We start from the raw sequence: 19,194 nt of genomic DNA on the forward strand, positions 1-19,194 counted from the left end.
CCGGCGGCATGCTAAATGAGGACATTATCTCGCATAAAATATGATTTTTGAGGTTTACTTTGCCTGTGTGTAATTTCATTGAGGATAGCTGACCAATTTCAAATTAAAAATTATAAAAGAGAGCATTCTCTCTGATATACATAAAAAGCAAAGGAGATTTCTCTTTATTTCAATTGTACTCCAGATGGCAGGGGCCAAGGCAACGGCAAGGGAAGCTGAATAGACACTCACAAACTCATGTTCTAATGGCTACTTTTCCTGGTCTCAAGGTCGACAACGTCCACTCCTCAAGTGGACCTCAACGTCCACTCCTCAAGTGGTAGACCTCCCTGCCCCTCTTTGTTAGATTTATGTTTTTCTCCTACATGTAGCTTTCATCACCAGGAAGTGTTTATCAAATCTAATTGTAAAAGATTTTTTCAAATATGTTCTACAACGGGAAAACTTAATCACAATATCCAAAGCATATCCCCAAAGTTATTAAAATTCCATACATTTCTAGACATGGAAACACATGTATGATATATTGTTCAACGAAAAAAAAATCAAATATAAAAAGTATTTATAATAGGACCGAATGTTTTAAACTGTATAAGCACGTATTTGAACAATTTTTTTTTAAAAGGATCTGGAGTGATGAACCAAATCTTACCAGTGGTTCTCTCTGCATATTTGAAAATTTTATCTTATTCATTCTTTTCTGTATTTTCTGCATGGTTTTGTTTTGTTTACAATAGAAGGTAGTCGTTTTATATTTAGAGAAAATTAAAGGATTGTCATTTTATAGAAAAAATTCTCCTATGAGGATATGCTATACTTCTGAGGAATATTAGCTGCTAAGATTACTAACATTGTTCCATATAAGAATTTTTTAAAAATTACCATTGACATCTTTGTAACAAAATCCCAAATATCAGCTGTTTGGGTCATAATTCTTAACTTAGGGAATATTTATTAAATCCTATGAAGTACCCTGAAGCCTTCTTAAATGTAACAATATAGCTCCCTCCATGTCTGTATAAGGACCCCCTGTGAAATTACAGGACACCTTTTCCTGCTCTGTCCAAACAACGACTGAAATGCAAGAGCTTAAAATACATAATGTTCTTCTGCATTATTGGGAATTTCTTAATGCAATGAAAGATTTTGGCCTCAAAAAGATCTCTTCTTTTCCTGGCCCAAGATGTATTATTAGAGAGCTCAGGAAAGTCTTAAGAAAAGTAGATGTTGTGTGTTATCACCCCATCTTTCATTCAGTTTTTGGCAAGTATTTTCTGTTGTTTCTTTACAAGCTGTTTTGAAAGATCTCTTTTTACTGTTGTAGATACAAACAATTGCAAGTGGCTTTGCAGGCTCGTTAGTTACCTGATAGCAATATCTTGAGCATGTTTTGTGTTGGATCTTGGTTCCGCTTAATCTGATGACGGTGATTAAAGTAAAGCGATCCTGAAGTAGGATTCGATTGAGGGCATCACAGCTACCGCTGCCAAATGTTCGATGTCTTTCTTAACTGAATAATATAAGAATTTATCCATTTTTATTTTAAAATAAAACATAATGACTACTTTCAAAAATTAAATGAACGATAGTTTTTTTAAAGTAATATTTTTCACTTTCCTAAAAAATATAAAATAATTTGTAGATGATATTAATTTTAACATAATTTTATTTGGAGTTGTATTAAATCTATGGGTTAATTTTGGGATAAGTGACATCTTTTTGACATAAGGTCATCCTATCCCCCTAAACATGTTATATCTTTCCATTTACTTAACTGTTTTTGTATTTTTCAGTAGAGTTTTATAACTTTTTCCATAAGATCTTGCACCCCTTTTGCTAGATTTATTCCTAGATATCTTATATTTTTGTTAGTATTAAGGCAATGTTTTGAAATTGGTTTTCTGCTGATGTGTTGGAATGCAATTGAATCTGGTGTATTGATTTGGCAACCTTGCCAAACTTTTATTAATTCCAACAAAATGTCTCTCATTTCTTTGTGCTTGCTATGAAAACAATCAAAAATGGATTTTATTTCTTCCTTTTTGATTCCCATACCTTTCATTTGTTTATTTTTTTTTCTGCCTTACTGCACAGACAAGGACCTCCAGTATTATGTTGAGCAGAAGTAGTGATAGCACACATTCTTGTCTTGTTCTTGATTTTAAGGGAATGGTTTTAACATTTCACCATGGAGTATTATACTTGGAGTTTTCCCCTCCCTCTTAGAGCTTGTTTGCCAAGAAGTGTTCTCATGAATTTTGGCTAAATTGTGTTGAATTCTTTTTCTGTATCTATAATGAGAGGATCATATGTGGGTTTTTTTTTTTAATCTTATAAAAGGGTGAGTTAAAAGAGATTTTCTTTGTTGACCCAACCTTCCATTTATGGAATATATACTCAGTCTTTGGCATGATGTAATCAATAGCATATTCACTATGTATAGCAGAACTTATAAAAATATTGTCTAACAGACTTTTTGTACCAGTGTATTTTTAAAGTATCTTCCTCCAGCCCCTTCTCCCACCCTTTCTGGCTTTGTTGGGTGATGTTTTTCCTAAGCACAGAAAAAACACTGGACAACTTAATGGTGTAGTTCATCTTCATGTGTCTATGAATATTAGATACATATCGTAAAATGTGCTTAGTTATGTAAATATTCTTGAGCATATGAAATATCCTGTTCCTAAGGTGTTAACTAAATGCTTTTCTCTTGGCTAAAAATCCAAAATGTTAAAAAAAAAATAGTTTCTTTTTGCAGTGTGTTTCTGGACTTGTATTTATGACTCGACTACAGTATAATGGAGTCACATTGGAAAGATATGACTCAGGGGGCCTCTAACTTCCTCCTTCCTCAGAACAGGGACTGTTTTATAGCTCAATATTCTGAAGATTCTGACCAAAAGCAGAACAAGAATCTGCAGATCAGTGAGCCTGGGGACTGAGTGAACAAACCAGGAATCAGAGTGACCGAGTACTGAATCACAGGATTATACCAAGCAATGCCGCGGAAGGAATCGGCATATTTGCATGTAGTGACCTTTATAAGACACCCACACTTAAAAGAAAAATGACATTTTTAGTAGTTTCTCCCCTAAAACTTGTCACATATTAAAATTGAAAATACATCACCAGACAAGAACGGCAGCTGTCTTATGAAGTAGTGCACCATGAAATGAAAGATCTAACTTTATCCTGTGAATCATTTTTTTTTAATTTGACCTTCTTTTATTACTGAAGAGAAGGATTTAGGAGGGGCCAGCATGGAGAGAAGGAGAAACAGTGATGTTCCTTCCGGCTGCTCCTCCAATCATTTCTTCTTCCTGGTAGTTTTTGGGTGATCTGTGTTATGCTAGGAGCAGGTATTGCCATAGTTTGTTCTCCCGTTTTTATCTTTTCAACCATGGGTTTTGGTGTTGTTAACTTGGGTCGTGTGCTACAAGGATGTTGGTCGTGGTGAGCCCTTCGTGGCTGCCCTTGCTCCAGCAGAAAGCAGTGTGTTCCACGTCTGTGCTGTACTTTGCGGGGAGACAGTGTAAGGAATGGGCTAAGATGGCGTTTGGCTTCTTACGCTTCCAAACCCTGTGACCTTCGACAGATCACATAAGATGTACCACCTTGGTTCCCTTATCTGTGAAACATTGAGGAGTGGGGAGAATAATCCCAGGTACCTCCTAGAGTCCTGGGATGTAAATTAAGATCCTCAGTGCTCGGAGTGCTGGACACATTGTGTCTGGCATCAAGCAAGCCCTCAAATGCTAACTATTTTCACCATGGTTTCTGCCGTCCCACCAGCACCAGTGTATCTGCTCCAGTTCCTAATACTGCTAATGTCCCTACCTCTATTTTTATCCAATGGGCCTTTTCTGGAATGAATCTCACCTCTGACGGCAGGGCACGGGTGGTGGGGTGGGGGATGAGGAGTGTAGATATAAGCAGTGCAAATCCTTCTGTGCCGCTTCGGAATGACTTCTGCCCTACAATTTGGGTCAATCTTATGCTTTCAGTCGTTGCATTGAAATGTACTAAATTTTGCATTCCTTCCTTCTGATAGTTTGTGGCACCTAATCATCGGCCGTAAAAATGCTTTCCCAGGTCCCGCTTCCCCTCATCTGAACCTGGTGAGTTATGGAAAGTGTATTTTAGAGTGTTTCTTGCTCTGAGGTAGCACTGTTAATGTTCAGCCAATACATATGAAGCACCTACTGACGTGCCAGACCCGGCGTCACCCTCTGAAGTCTCAGCAGGGTGTGCCTGCAGCTCCTCCTCTGGAAGAGCTCTCAGCCTGTCAGGGGAGACAGGGAGCAGATGAACACAGCCCAGAGGCGAAAGGACAGATTCTCAAAGATCATCAATGTTCAGTTGAACAAGGTCTTCCTTTCTCAGATTCCCTCGTTCCCCATAAGAAAACTCTAAGAGAACATTTCAATAGAAGACGCTTCTAAGATTTCTGATGGAACCATTTAAGAGGATTTGAAATGTACCAAATATAGACAGACGTAGGAGAGTTGACATTTTCAGGTTTTAGAAAACAATAAATGTGGACATCATATGGGAAAAAATCCTTGGAGACTTTTTTATTACAGCATGTGACATGTAGGTTTCATGCTTAAGACTAGAATTTTCTAAGTTAAGAGAAGTTAAAAATGGGAAAAGAAGTGCGCATGAGTAATGAGATAAAGCTTCGAACATGTGGGTTTAATCCCTGGCCAAACCCCAGCGCAGGAGAGTGTTAACTATTCAGTGACCAGAAAAAGGAGGGTCTCTCATGATCCTCTTGTCCACTGACTATGTGCGGAGTTTTGAGAATAAGGCCACCCGCCCTTATAGGGCCCCACGTGAGTCATGGTCATCCCATGCGTGGTGAAGATGGTAACTAATCTTCACTGTTGGCACCTGGCCTTGCCCGGGGTGGTGGCTCTCCTTTAGCCACAAAGCAGCGCTCACAAAATGGGCAGACCAAGTGTTGGGCTACACACACGCTTTGTTCACACGTGGTTTTACTAGCAACATCTTTCTATATTTTCTGGCTTCTGTCTTTTAAGAACCTGGGAGATGCGGCAACACCTGCTTGCCTTCCTGCGCGACTGTAAGGGGTTGGTTCCCGGTTGCAGTTGCCTCCCTGAAATAGAACAGACTCCCACCCCATTTTATCCCACACCTGCAGTTGCTTTGCCGATTTACATCACTTGCTTAATCCATGTAGGCATTTGAATTTGCTGCTCCTGGTCTAGAAAATTCCAGAGTAAAGGAGAATGGCCAGCGTTCCCAGGGTAGAAGCTCTCAGGACACTCAGAAATGGTAGGAGCAGCTTCTCTTTAGTGCTGCCCTGGCATGTCCTGCCTGACACTATTTGATGTAGGCAGGGGTCCCCAGGCGAGAGACGCAGAATCACTCGAGTGGTTAGGCCATCAAACTGTTGTTGGTCGGAGTGTGCGTGGAAAAGGCTGATGACTGCTGATTAGAAGAAGCCTTGAACGTTGCCCTTTCTGAATCCTCCCAGGCTTAGGTGGACCTACCACCTGCCCCCTCCACACACTAGCCCAGGAGCTTCATCCTTGGACTAGGCTTGAGGGAAAGGATATGGTGGGTTTCGAAGAATGAAGTGGATTTGCATGGATGGAGGAGATGGAGAGAACACTCCAGAAGGAGGGAATCACAAAGTGAAGGACTGGTGGCGGGAATGAGTGAGCCATGTGGAAGGAACGCTTAGGAAACCAGATGGACAAAAGCAGAGGAAAAAAGTGAAAATAAAGTTGGTTAGTTGGCTCCTCAATATGTTCTTGAATGCTAGGCTGAAAACATGGGGGGCTTCATTCTAGAGAGCTAGTCATTGTTCCTTTTAAACAGGGGAACGACCTGAAGAATGCAGACGACGAGAAAGGTTAATTCGCGGGCTGAGTACAGGGTAGGTTGAAATGATGAGAGATAAGAGAGAAGTCGGGGAGCCGTTGGAGGTGGTGGCTGAAGTCTTTCCCCTGGATTCTGGTCATGACAGGAGAATAAAGAGAAAGTGGTGAGTCAGAAATACCAAAAGCCAACTGACAAAACTTTTTTTTTTCTTACACGAGCAGTATATGTTTACTATAGAAGCTATATAAATAATCAAAAGTTTAAAGTGAAACAGTTAATCTCAGTACCCAGATTACCCAGAGATATTCCCTCTTACTATTTTGGGGTATAGATTTCTGGACACCTTTTCTATGCATATGTTATATGTATGTATATATCTTTAACAAAAATACTGGTTTCCAATCTGATTTTCTAGTTTAACGTATCTTGATCTTCGTTCCACATCAACAAATGTTTGTTTTCCATATTTTAATGACTACATAATATTCTATTTTCTATTCATTATTTGCCATGATTTATTTTTGCCAGTCAGGTGAGGTCATTTCCATTTTTTTCTGCTAATGTAAACACTGTAATGAATATCTGTGTGCATATCCTTGTTGAAGGTTCTGAGACATTTTGAAAGGATTGTCAAGACTTGAAGATGGATGCCTTCTTTGCTCATTGTATCAAAAGATAACTCAGCATTTTGACTCTAAAGAATTTGGGGCATGATGATTATGTTACCGACATAAATGAGAAAATATGGGAAAAGGAAGAATTATAATTTTGAAGGCAGGCACTATAGATCAGTTTACAATTTTTTGCTGTAGGTAACTAAACCCTGTTAATAGTTGCTTGAAATGTTTTCTTCTCATGTAACCAGAGGTCTAGAGTTGGTGAACGCTGACATTTTGTTCAGCTGCTTCACAATATCATCAAGGACTCATGATGCTAAGATGGCTGCTGTTACTCCTGGCATCATAGCCACGTTCAAGTTAAGAAAGAAGGTGGAAGTAATGGCAGCTACTTCTATCCTTTTTACAAACAAGACAAGTTTATCCAGCAGCTTCTCCTCACCTCCTCACTTCTCACTGGCTAGACTGTGTCACATGCCCACCCCTAAATGCAAATGAGGCTGGTAAAGGAGGAAGTAGAATTGTCCAGATTGACTTGCCCCGTTGCCCAAAGTCCAATCTGAGTTAGGGTTTTGCTAACAAGTCAAACATTGCTTATTAGATACCACCCACCTTTTGGGTGGTAAGCAATTCATGATGTCTTAGATACTATGCTTTGAAAAACTGAGTTACTGGGGCATTCAGGAGGTATTTCTCTGGGCAGCAAGGAACCCTGGTATCCAGGCCAAGGCTGCATAATAGAAGAGAAGATCAGAATGATCATTGCATAACCATAGAGGGAACCAAGGATGGCAAATCAGACACTTAAGACAACGTTTAACAACACATTATTGAGTTTGAAGGAGAAAACTATGAGACGTGGGAAGAACTAATATTTATTAATTTTATGTAGTTGTTTTCATTTCATCTTTCTAAGGATAACTTAGTCATTCTCCAAATATTAACCAGTGTTGACCATGTGCTGGCACTGGTGTACGTGCAATGGTGAGTGAAGCAAACAAGCCCCTTCACTATTGAGCTTATAGCCTGTTGAAGAGGCAAAATAATACCCACAGAAACAAATAACGTCAGGGAAAAATACGCGCAGTGAGGAGACATAGAGCTGGACAAGGGGATGGAGAGTGACGGGGAGAGACGAGTCTCCAACATCACCAGGAAGCTGCTTCATCATCACCACTTTACTGCCAGGGGCACTGAGGTAGGCAGGCTGGTATCCAAAGCCACAGGTGGTGTTCGTCAGAACCTGGCCTCTGATCCAGGTCGAGCCCTGGAGCACGTAATTGGGAAGTCATCCAGCTGGGACCTGGGGGACCACTTTGTGTCTGCATCTAAGAGGAGACCAAGCATCTCGTGTCGGACTCTGTATATGAGAAGAATTCAGCCCGGATGGCATCAAGCTCCTTTAAATTTGCCTGTGCATTACATCAGGGACCAGCCACCTGACTTCCTGGTCTCCACTGGGCACTGGTCGTGGAAACGCAGGGACTATATTCCATGCCATGAGCTGCCTGGACTCACCAGCACCAGGTTTATGGGTAGGATGGAGAGGTGGTCGAGGAGGGCTCGCAGGCTCTGGACTCCAGCGGCTTGGGTTTGAAGGCATATTCTCTCACTCGTCGGTGTATAAACTTGGGCAAGTTAGCCTCTGTGCGGCCAAGTGTCCTCACCTGCAAAGCAGGAGTAATCCTAATTTCTGCCTTAGTGCCTAGTTGTGAAGAGCATCTGAGAAAATACAGGTAATGGGAGCATGGGAAGCACTTAATAAATGCTCACTCTGTGTATTGCTTCTTTTGGTGGCTTTTGGAGAATCTTTGCATCCTTTGACGTGTTCACATTGCAGAGCTAGCCTCAGAAAAACGTAATTTTTTTTTCCATGCAGAAATCTCACATTCACACATTGATAAACTGTGAGCAACCTGGTGGCACGATGAGGGATCGTGTTCCCCTGATGGTACTTTCTGAAGCACAGCCTGCTCAAAATTTTACCTTCCGATTCGACATGCTTTTGCAGACGGCACAATATGGAACTGGTCAGACTCCTAATTATGACAGTGGTCCAGAGCCAGGATCCAATCATCTAGTTGACAAAGAACTTGGTACAGAGGACGGTGACCAGCTGTTCCCCATCTCCAGTGAGCAGAGAGTAAGAGGAAATGGGTTTAAGCGGCGTGAAGGATTTGGGTTATTTAGGGCAGAATTTCCTGACAGTGAAGGTTGCTGAACATTAGGGCTGGATTAGAGAGAGAGTTTGTAGAATTCCAGTCTGCGGAGATTTTGCAAACATACTCATTTGTGCGATTATTACATGGCTGCCTTCCAACTATGCTCTCTGTCTTGTCTCTCTCTCTCTTTCTACCCCTGTGGTGCTTGTAACCAAATGAACTTTCTCTGAAAGACGAGGCGGGAGGAGGCTGGTCTGCAGAGAAGGGAAGAGAGCTCCTGGTTAACCTGTCTTTGTCATTCTGGGTAAGGAGGCATGAACACCAACAGCCTTGGACTGAAAAAGCCCACCTGGGCCAGGTGAGATGCAAAGATGGTCAGGTTTAGGACTTGGATGAACATAGAGGACACAGGCTGGTCCTGAAGAAGGCAGCCCCTTAGGAGAATCAGCTGATTCTCATCACAGGGCTGGTGGGAGCTCACACAGTTGCCAGGCTTTGATTCCCGAAAGGAGTATGAATTTTAGGGAGTTTAAAAATTCTGACTTTTTTTTAACATCTTCATTGGAGTATAATTGCTTTACAGTGGTGTGTTAGTTTCTGCTGTGTAACAAAGTGAATCAGCTATATGTGTACATATATCCCCATATCCCCTCCCTCTTGCGTCTCCCTCCCTCCCACCCTCCCTATCCCACCCCTGTAGGTGGTCACAAAGCACCGAGCTGATCTCCCTGTGCTATGCGGCTGCTTCCCGCTAGCTGTCTATTTTACATCTGGTAGTGTATATATGTCCATGCCACTCTCTCAGTTCGTCCCAGTTTACTACCCTTCCCCCTCCCCATGTCCTCAAGTCCATTCTCTATGTCTGTGATAACTAACTTTTAAAAAGCCGGTTACATGTGGGCCAAAGTGAGTGTACCTCTGTGGGTCGTAATTCAAAGTGCAGGGCGCTCTTCTGTGACTTCGGCTCTGTCAGTAAGAAGAAGACTGAGCATCTCTCCAAGTTCAAACATGGACTTGAGGCAGAATTCCTCTCTTGAAGTGAGAACCTCTGTATTCATGGGTTGAACCGTAAGAAATTCCTGTTTCGTAGATCAAAAATTATCAAATATTGTCAGTTTCATATGCTTCAATCTGAAGTAATCATTCACCACTCAAGAAAAAGAATATTAAATGTAAACCGTGTTCTCTCCTGTAGCATCAAAAATTGCCACCTCGGGACGCCCCTCGTGGTCCAGTGGTAAAGAATCCGCCTTCCAGCGCAGGGGACGTGGGTTCGATCCCTGGTCGGGGAACTAAGATCCCACATGCCGCGGGGCAACTAAGCCTGCACGCCATAACTATTGAGCTCATGTGCTGCAAACTACAGAGCTCACACACCCTGGAGCCCACGTGCCACAACTAGAGAGAGAAAACCTGTGCGCCACAACTAGGGAGAAGCCCAAGCAGACCGCGTGCCATAATGAAAAAGATCCCGCATGACTCAACAAAGATCCCCTGTGCAGCAACTAAGACCTGACGCAGCTAAAAAATAAATAAGCGAATAAGGAAAATAACTATTAAGAAAAACAAAACTTTGCTGTGCAAAGTGAATCATTAAAGAAAAAAAATTGCTGCCTCCTCTCAGTCATCCTTCTTTTCTCTTTCTGTCTTCCATGTAGTTATAGGCTGCCATTTTCTACAAATATCATTAGTTTGAAATCAACCAGGCATAGCTGAGGATAAAACAGTTGTTATTCGTAGACAGATGGACAGATTCCCAAAGTAGGAAGAGTTCCATTTCAGCCAGGGTCCATAATGCTTCTGGTGGCAATCAGATTGCTTACTGATGCTTCCGTTCTCTTAAACCAAAGGTGTAGTGGGGGAGTCGTGGCTGGCAGACCGCCTCATAGGAACCAGAAGAGGAGGTTCTACCTCTGATGCCACGTCCCTTGCCGCCTGCAGTCTGACTCCTGGGAAGCTAGAGGGTGAGGCGGTCAAGCCTTGGTCCTGTCAGAGGAGAAAGACACGAGAAGAACCTTGCTTTCTGCTCTGGCCTCCCAGTGTGTCCTAGAACTCAAACTCCGATGGCAGGATTTCCCCAGTCAGTTCTGAGAGCTCTCTGGATAAACAGGGGGACGAATTTTTTTTGTTTTAACCATTTAAGGTTTACCCTCTATCGATGTATAGTTCCCAACCTTTTTGCATATTTTCTTCGTAACATGGATCATGCGTTTTGACCAAATTGCATAATGTATTCTCGTTCTCTTAATTAATTGGAATTCCACCCCTGCCCCAATTTCTTCACTTTTAGTAAAAAGTAGCAAATGAATAAAAACCGTACTCAAGAGAGGGAGGAAAAAAAAGCTGGAATCAGAGACTTAACAAAACTCCCCACTGAAACAATATTCCAGAAGCTATTTTCAGAATACCTATGAAATCAATCATCTGGGGGCTGTTTTGAAGGATGAAACCACATAAAATGATTCATGTATTTTCTTCATGTGGCTTTAAAAAAAGTATAATCTATTCCTCACTCTGTTGATGGTGAACAGTTTGAAAGTCATATTACTATTTAGGAAACACACGTGACCATGCATGACACCATCCAGCGGCCTCTTTATCTAGTCTAATGAGTGTGTAAAAACTTATTTTGATGGGTCCGAAGAGCCTAAACCCTCTGCGTTATCTGTGGCTGGCTCGAAAATTGCAGGACAGTCATCTGAGGGCTGAGCCCTGGGCTGTCCTCTGAAGCACAGCCACCCCAAAGGCTTCCTTCTCTTATCAAAAGGGGAAGAATCCAGTGCTGCTTTGCTTTCCATTGACTGCTCTCTCAGCAGCTTTGTGCCTCAGGTTTTAGACTGATGGCATTGCAAAGGCACTAAAAGAAGGAAAAGAATAATATACACTGATTTTAAAATATGTTCTCATGTTCACCGAGCAGGGATGCCTGAAAACATACTGCCCAGTGGTGGTTTCTAGTGCCTGATGGGGTACAACAGTCCTCATTATCATCATCATCAACAACCTGCATTCGCTCAGCACTCTCTCTCTTTTTTTTTTTTTTTTTTTTTTTGCGGTACGCGGGCCTCTCACTGTTGTGGCCTCTCCAGTTGCGGAGCACAGGCTCCGGACGCGCAGGCTCAGCGGCCACAGCTCACTGGCCCAGCCGCTCCGCGGCATGTGGGATCTTCCCGGACCGGGGCATGAACCCGTGTCCCCTGCATCGGCAGGCGGACTCTCAACCACTGCGCCACCAGGGAAGCCCTCGCTCAGCACTCTTGATGTGCCAGGCACTGTTCTAAATGCATTTAATTTTCACCACTCTGTAAGGCAGACGTTTTATTTTTATGTAGTTGAGGAAATAGGTATAGAGCCAGTACCACACAGCTAGAGGACAACAGAGCTAGGATTGAAACCCAAGTTCTGAACCATCGTTCTGTCTTGCCCCTTTAGATGAGGGTGCCAGAGGCCATTTGGTTATATCCCAAAGAGCGCATGCATTTCGTGATCATTTTCTTTTAACACTACCGCTTGATTTTCCTCTAGAACCAGGAGGTCCCTCTGGAACCTCCAGAAATCAGACCTATTGTACTTCATGTCTTCTTTTTGCCAATGCAAATCAGGAAATTTTCTCTGTAACCTGCCAATAGTCTAAAGATAAAGAGAGAAGAACAGAGCGATTTTTATCTAACAGAGGTAAGGGAAGATACGCCCCAGGTAACCCTGGATGGATACTGTTTACACGTTTCTATTGGGGTTAGACTCTGGAGAAAAGGTGCCGAGGTGAAATGGGCTGCAGCTCTCTGCCCAGACGGAAACCTTGATGCTAGGAGAACTTGGGAGAGGAAGGAGGGGAGCTCAGGGCTGCTATTTTGTGGTAAACTTTGAAGTGGCCTGTTAGGAAGGTCCTCACGATCCGTGATTCAGAATAGATTTCTCCTTGGTATGAACCACAGAGGATTCACAGTGTAGTGGGGGATCCACAGCACATGTGGATTTGTTCCTGGTTAGCTGAACCTCTTAGACTGGACAGGGAGACTTTTTGCTTCAATAGTTAGAAACTCAGGCAAGTCTGAGCCTCAGTTACCTCCTCTGAAAGTGAGGTAATTGCACAAAGCAGGGGAGCTTTTAAAAAAGAGACCAATGTGAGCCTCCCTCCAGACCTAGTAAATCAGATCGTAAGAGTGGAGTCCAGACGTGTGTATTTTGCACAGCTCCCTGGGTAGTCCTTATGAACTTCTGGGTGGTTCTAAGGTCCCTTCCGTCCAGAGTGTGTGTTGATGGCAGCTCACTCTTTGTCCCTCTGTCTGTTTATTCAACAAGTGTCTATTGAATGCTTGCTGTGTCGTGGGCAGAACACGGCCACTGTGCTGGATGCCAGGGATTCTACAGGAAGGCAGTGGTCAAGCTTCCTGCCTTCAAGGAGCTTGCAGTCCACTGCAGACAGTCAAACAGGTCCAAGAAACTCTCAAGTGGGGTACAAGCCGTGCAGAAGATAGCACAGGGTCGTGCAGCGCAGCCACAGAGAAGGTGGCCAGAGAAGGCATCTCCGGGCGGCAGGGGGTGGGGGGACTCTGAGGGCTGGCATCTCAGAGGTGAGAAGGAGCCAGCCAGGCAGAGAGCTATGCTCAGTAAACAGGGTGGAACCTGCTCCACACACTGGAGGAACAGGTAGTAAACGAAGGCCGGGGCGGCTGGTGCGTGAAAAGGAGGTGGGCGGAGATGTAGTAAACAGGAGTAGCAGTCAGATCTCAGGGCCTTGACTGTGGTCAGGCATTTGGACGGGATTCCAAGTGCAACAAGGAGCCATTGTATGGAGGAGGTTGTTCACTCTTCCTGTTTTTAGACGTAAATTGATTCTCTTGGATTCATATTTGAATAGGTTCATTTTGTCTGTGATACTTGGCAAGGTGGATTTACGAAATTATTACTTGATATTTGATCATTTAGGCTTGCGCTTTCTCACGCTTTTAAAATGTACAGTTCAGGGCTTCCCTGGTGGTGCAGTGGTTGAGGGTCCGCCTGCTGAGGCAGGGGACGCGGGTTCGTGCCCCGGTCCAGGAAGATCCCACATGCCGCGGAGCGGCTGGGTCCGTGAGCCATGGCCGCTGAGCCTGCGCTCCACAACGGGAGAGGCCACAACAGTGAGAGGCCCGCGTACCGCAAAAAAACAAACAAAAAAAAAACCAAAAATGTACAGTTCAGTGTTTTGGTTTTAATATAAATTATTTATTTATTTTTGGCTGTGTTGGGTCTTCGTTGCTGCACGTGGGCTCTCTCTAGCTGCAGCGCGCAGGGGCTACTCCTCCTTGCGATGCGCAGGCTTCTCATTGCAGTGGCTTCTCTTGTTGCTGAACACGGGCTCTAGGTGCACGGGCTTCAGTAGTTGTGGTGCGTGGGCTCAGTAGTTGTGGCGCTCGGGCTTAGTTGCTCCACGGCATGTGGGATCTTCTCGGACCAGGGCTCGAACTTGTGTCCCCTGCATTGGCAGGCGGATTCTTAACCACTGGGCCACCAGGGAAGTCCCGAGTTCAGTGGTTTTTAGTATATTCACAAAGCCATGAAGCTGTTTAGATTGTACATCAGTACTATCTACTTTTAGGATTTAAGAATAAATTGCTTTAAGTTACAAACATGTGGCTATATAAGAAATAATAGTCGCAAGAACAGAGTGAGTAAAGGAAGGCTTGGTGAGACTACAGAGAAAACACAGAAGCCCTCCCAATTCAGCACATCCAATAGGACTTTCTACAAAGATGGGAAGGTTCTGTATCTGCGCTTTGTCCAAATTGGGAGCCATTAGTCACATGTGGCCGTTGAGCGCTTGAAATGTGACTAGTACAACTGAGTAACTGGAATTTTTATTTAATTACATTTACATTTAAATAGCCACATATGGCTACCATATTGGCCAGTGCAGTTGTATGGCAACTTACAAATTCACAGTCTTATCTGAGATCATTCTCCCCATCTCCCCTACGACTCCAGCTTCCAAAATGATTGAAATTTTGAAGCATATGCTATACAAATTGTTGTATTTAAACTTAATCCTCACTACAAAGAAAAAGCTGCAGCCTTCCCACAAGGAATCCAGATGACGGACGGGGGGTGGGGGAGATGACATAAGGGAGGGAGGAGCCTGTTCTGGAAATATATCTGGGCAGGAGTCAACTTGGTTGGCAGCAGGCATGGGTGACATCTGTGTGATCACAGGAGGGCAAAGGAAAGTCATGAGTTTGGCCTCGGCTTCACGGCTCACAGGGAATAAAAATAATTCCAAAAGCAGAGTATTTCGAGAGTACGCGAGACTAAGATTTCTTCTGCTCAGACTGTGGGTCGCTGTGACACAGGAACAAAATCACCCCTTCTAGGAATCTGTCGCCAAACTATCAGTTAAGAAGAATCAAAGAGCCATGAAAGATTCTTTAAACTCTTACAGTTCAGCTCATTAAATTGCTCCCCTCCCTAAAGTTCCGTTTAAGTTGTTTCTGTTATTTAAAAAAAAGGTCTTCAGTAGCTTGCATTTTTTTCTCAAGGATTCGCTTTTCCATCCTTTAGAAGAAGAAAAGTAGCCCAAGAGGGCCTTTCAGCTTTATTAATGTTGTAAAATATTCAGTGTCTTTTTTCATTGTTCTTTACATCCTGTTTTCCTTTTTTTTTTAATTATCATGTTTTGCAAATATGAGGCATACATGAAGGTAAACACACCGAAGATGCTTTTTGTCCAAACACTTCCAATACTCTTAGAGCAAAAATAAATCTTTGGCATTTATTGTGTATGAAGTTAAAGATGGGCTGGCCTTTAATGAATAATTAATATTTACCTATAAAATATGACATACTCAGGAGAAAACCAAAAATATGCACTGACTGCTTGACAAACTTAGAAGAGAAAGTAATCGACCTCTACCATGGTAGTGTTTTAGGGCAAGTGCACAAGTGGAGACAAAGATTCCATAGGTCAGAGTATTTTGAAGATATTTATCAAGCTACCAAACATTACATATGATACATTTTGCCCTCCTACCTTGACATATCAATCTTCATGTGACCTGGAAAGCTAGGTTCGTAGTTAGAATTCTCAGTCCCCCAGAGTTCCACGCTGGCATGCGGCAAAGTCAGGGAGCCAGCCTGTCATCTGCGCGGGGCTGTATAATGGGCTCCCCAGGTGCCCAGGCTCCTTCCTCACCAAGCAGCCAGCCCTCGGGTCTGGGGAAGTGCACACTGGTGTCTTGTCTACACTAGGAAACACAGCCCTGGGGGAGAGACCTGCACAGGCCCCACATGCAAGCTTGGGCGTTTGGGCAGGGAATGCTGGGGTACCAGGTGCCTAGAGAAAGATCTAGAAGACTGGGCATTTCCCCTTGCTTTAGGAGGAAGGACACAGCTGGAGAAGGATCAGAGTGAGGCGTCTAAGTCACAAAGTCCAGGGCACAGAGCCTGTGGCCTGGGTCTGAGGGCAGCGTGGAATCTTTTATGTTTTAAGAGCCAGTGACCATTTCAGTGCCTCTCTGTTGGAAGAAACTCTGTTCCCTAATATGCCCCTTAAATCTCACCACCTTAGGACCACAGAACGGTCTCTTATTGGAGGTGCCCTTCAAGATCTGGCTCTACAGGTGGTCTCTTTTGCAGTCGGGAACCAGAAATTTTCAGTTTGGTGTTTCTGAGGCTCTTGAGGGCTTTTATTTCTATTTTTAAGCTTTCTTGAGATATAATTCACAAACCATGCAATTCACCTATTTAAATGGCTTTCAGTATTTTCAGAGCTGTGCAGCCATCACCGTAATCAATTTTAGAGCATTTTCATCCTAAAAAGAAACCTGTACCCACTAGCAGTCCCCCGCCTCCATCACCCCCGCTTCCTCCCCACCTCCACTCCAACCCGGGGCAATCGCCAATCTGCTTTCTGTTTGTCTGTCTGGAGTTGCCTACTCTGTACTGAGTGACTTTGCACTTTTAAAGTAGTTTCCCCTTTCATGTGTCCATAGGCCCAGAGACAATAGTAAAATCTTAGTTGCATCCAACCGTTTTATTTTTCTCATGAGATGTGGATTAGTGCTTCTTAAACTTTAGTGTGCATGCGAATCACCTGGGGAATCTGGTTAAAATTCTCAGTGATTCCCCAGGTCTGGGGTGGGCTTGAGATTCTGAATTCCTAACAAGTGATGCCTATGCTTTGGGTCTGGGGACCACACTTCAAAGGATAAGGGCATGGGAGATGCTGAAGTCATTATTTTAACCGGAGTAGCCTCCATTTCACACAACGTGTCAACAACTTGTGATTTCAACTGGCTTTAGGATGGCAGGTTTCCATCCCAGCGTAGAAAGCGGGGGGAAGGAAACATGTGCGTGGGGAGGGGGAGGAGGGCAGCAGGCAGGGCTTTGCACACATGGACCTCTGTCTACCATTCTGAAATGAGGGCTGTGAGGACCCCAAACGTCCTTTCTCTCTCCTCTTCCAACCCGTGCTCCCCCTGCTTCATCAGCATCCTCGTGGAAGCAGAGACACCCCATCGTTTAACTCGGTCTGGTTCCTCATCAGCGCTGCAAACCCGTGTTCTCTGACCATCTCTGATGCGTCAGGGTCATCCGTTCTGGTCACACAGCGCTTTCCGGAAACTGTGTTCTGTGAAAAGAAATGAGAACCACATTTTCCACACTTTGGTATTTTCAGTGAGTTCTGTGTCCTTAGGTATCGGAGCCGCGGTCCCCCGTTTGCGGGGGAGGCATCCGAAGCATGCGTCACTCGGTGACAGAACTGAGCTGAAGCTCGGAGCCCAAGGGTTTGCTCAGGGTGGGTCTCTGCACAGCCTGTTGCATTCAGTCGCCTTCCGTGGAGAAACTCGCTTTCTCTGGGTTTCATTAAATTGTTTTTGTTCCTGTGGTTTCTTGCTAAATAACTGTATCATCAGATCCCAGATGGCCGAGCCGAGGCCAAAAACAGAAACCAAGCTCTCTTCATCTCCCATGATGGCCCACAGAGGCTCTGGGAGCATCGGCTCTTATTGCAGATGTGAAACGGAGCACATCCTTGCAGGCTCATCCTGGGCTGCGGGACTGTGGGTGGCAGGGGCAGGTCGTGCGTGAGACCCTCTGGGAGCGCAGCTTGAGAAGTGGTTTCTGTGACCTCTACTCAGATACATTTCAATCTGCAAAACTGGGAACTCACAGAGAAAGGACAAGAATGTGAGCACAGAGCTGGCCGTTCAGAGCACGCCTCTTATCAGGTCACTTCCCGGCTCAAACACGCTCAGCGGCTCCGCGTTACCCACACGATAAACCCAACCCCCTTATTACTGCCTACAGGACTCCTCTCTCCAGCTCTGGTCACCCCTTCTAGCCTTGCTACCCACAATCCCCCCTATAAATACCTTACGCTCTAGCTATCCTGGCCCCTGTTCTCTTCCAGGAACACTGTGCCTTGTTGCTTCCATACCTCCCCTCATGCTGTTCCCTTCAGCTGGAATGCCCCTCTTCCCTTTCTCTTTCTGTCACAGTTCCAGCCTCCTACCAGGACAGCTTGCTTTCCTCCTGCTTCTTCTCTTTGTTTTTTAAATCTTCTCACCTTCTTTCCCTCCTCTGTGCTCTGCTATAACTAGATACTTCAGACACTTGCTTATTATCTGTACTTTTATTTTTTTAAAAATATTTATTTATTTGTTTGTTTTGGCTGCACTGGGTCAGTTGCAGCACGCGGGATCTTTTAGTTGCAGCACGTGGACTCTTAGTTGCGGCATGCGAGATCTTTAGTTGCGGCAGGCACGAGGGATCTAGTTCCCAGACCAGGGATCGAACCCGGGCCCCCTGCATTGGAAACGCAGAGTATTACCCACTGGACTACCAGGGAAGTCCCATCGTTTATACTTTTAATCAAAACCATGCAAATATGACTACTATTCATTGAGCTCATACTGTGTGTCTGGCTGGTTTGATGTGGTTTACGTAAGTGCCTTCATTACATCTTCCAAGAGTCTCTGCAAGGGAGGTGATGTTACACCCACTGCACAGGTGATAAATTCAAACTTCCCCAGAGTTGCCCAGCAGTATGTCATTAAGGCTGGAGCCGACACCCAGATCCTTGTCTTGTTCCACTGATATCTATTTATCTCACCCAAAGCTTGTCAGAACTGAAGAGGGAGGCCTCTGGCTCATGAACAAAGCCCTAGACTTCCAAGCCCACGGAGGACCTGGTTTTACCTGTTGAGAGATGGATTATGGGACAGTTTCTCTGCCTCAGCACAATGACTGTCCCAGGTCATGCCCATCTCCAGGTCATCCTTTATTTCTTTAGCAGTGTGCTTTGAGCTGTGGCCCTCAGGCAGCCTTAAACTGTATCCCTGTTGCTTTTGCAAAATCTGGCAAAGAAACCTGAGGTCCCTGGGAAACAAAACAAGCAAACAGCAGTAAGACCAAACAAATGCAAACAGGTGGTCGCAGGGAATGCTGTTGGTGTGGATGGTTATTTGGCCAGGTTGAGGAATGAGCAAGGTGAGACAGCGTCCATGGAACGGTACCTCCAGGGGCTCCAACGGAAGTGGGCAGGGAGCTCCTGTAAAGAGGTTCTTGGGTGAGATTCCTGGTCACCT

General features: G+C 44.3%; 1 protein-coding gene across 3 annotated transcripts in view; it reads left to right on the forward strand.

Moving 5' to 3' along the window:
* Window positions 1-19,194, forward strand: part of SGPP2 (sphingosine-1-phosphate phosphatase 2) — a gene marked incomplete at its 5' end in the record, with an annotated part of 122,019 nt that overhangs the window by 14,072 nt on the left and 88,753 nt on the right. The gene's annotated exons all lie outside the window — the stretch shown is intronic.

This window comes from Leucopleurus acutus, assembly GCF_964270905.1.
Source record: "Leucopleurus acutus genome assembly, chromosome: 6".
NCBI classification, from domain to species: domain Eukaryota; kingdom Metazoa; phylum Chordata; class Mammalia; order Artiodactyla; family Delphinidae; genus Leucopleurus; species Leucopleurus acutus.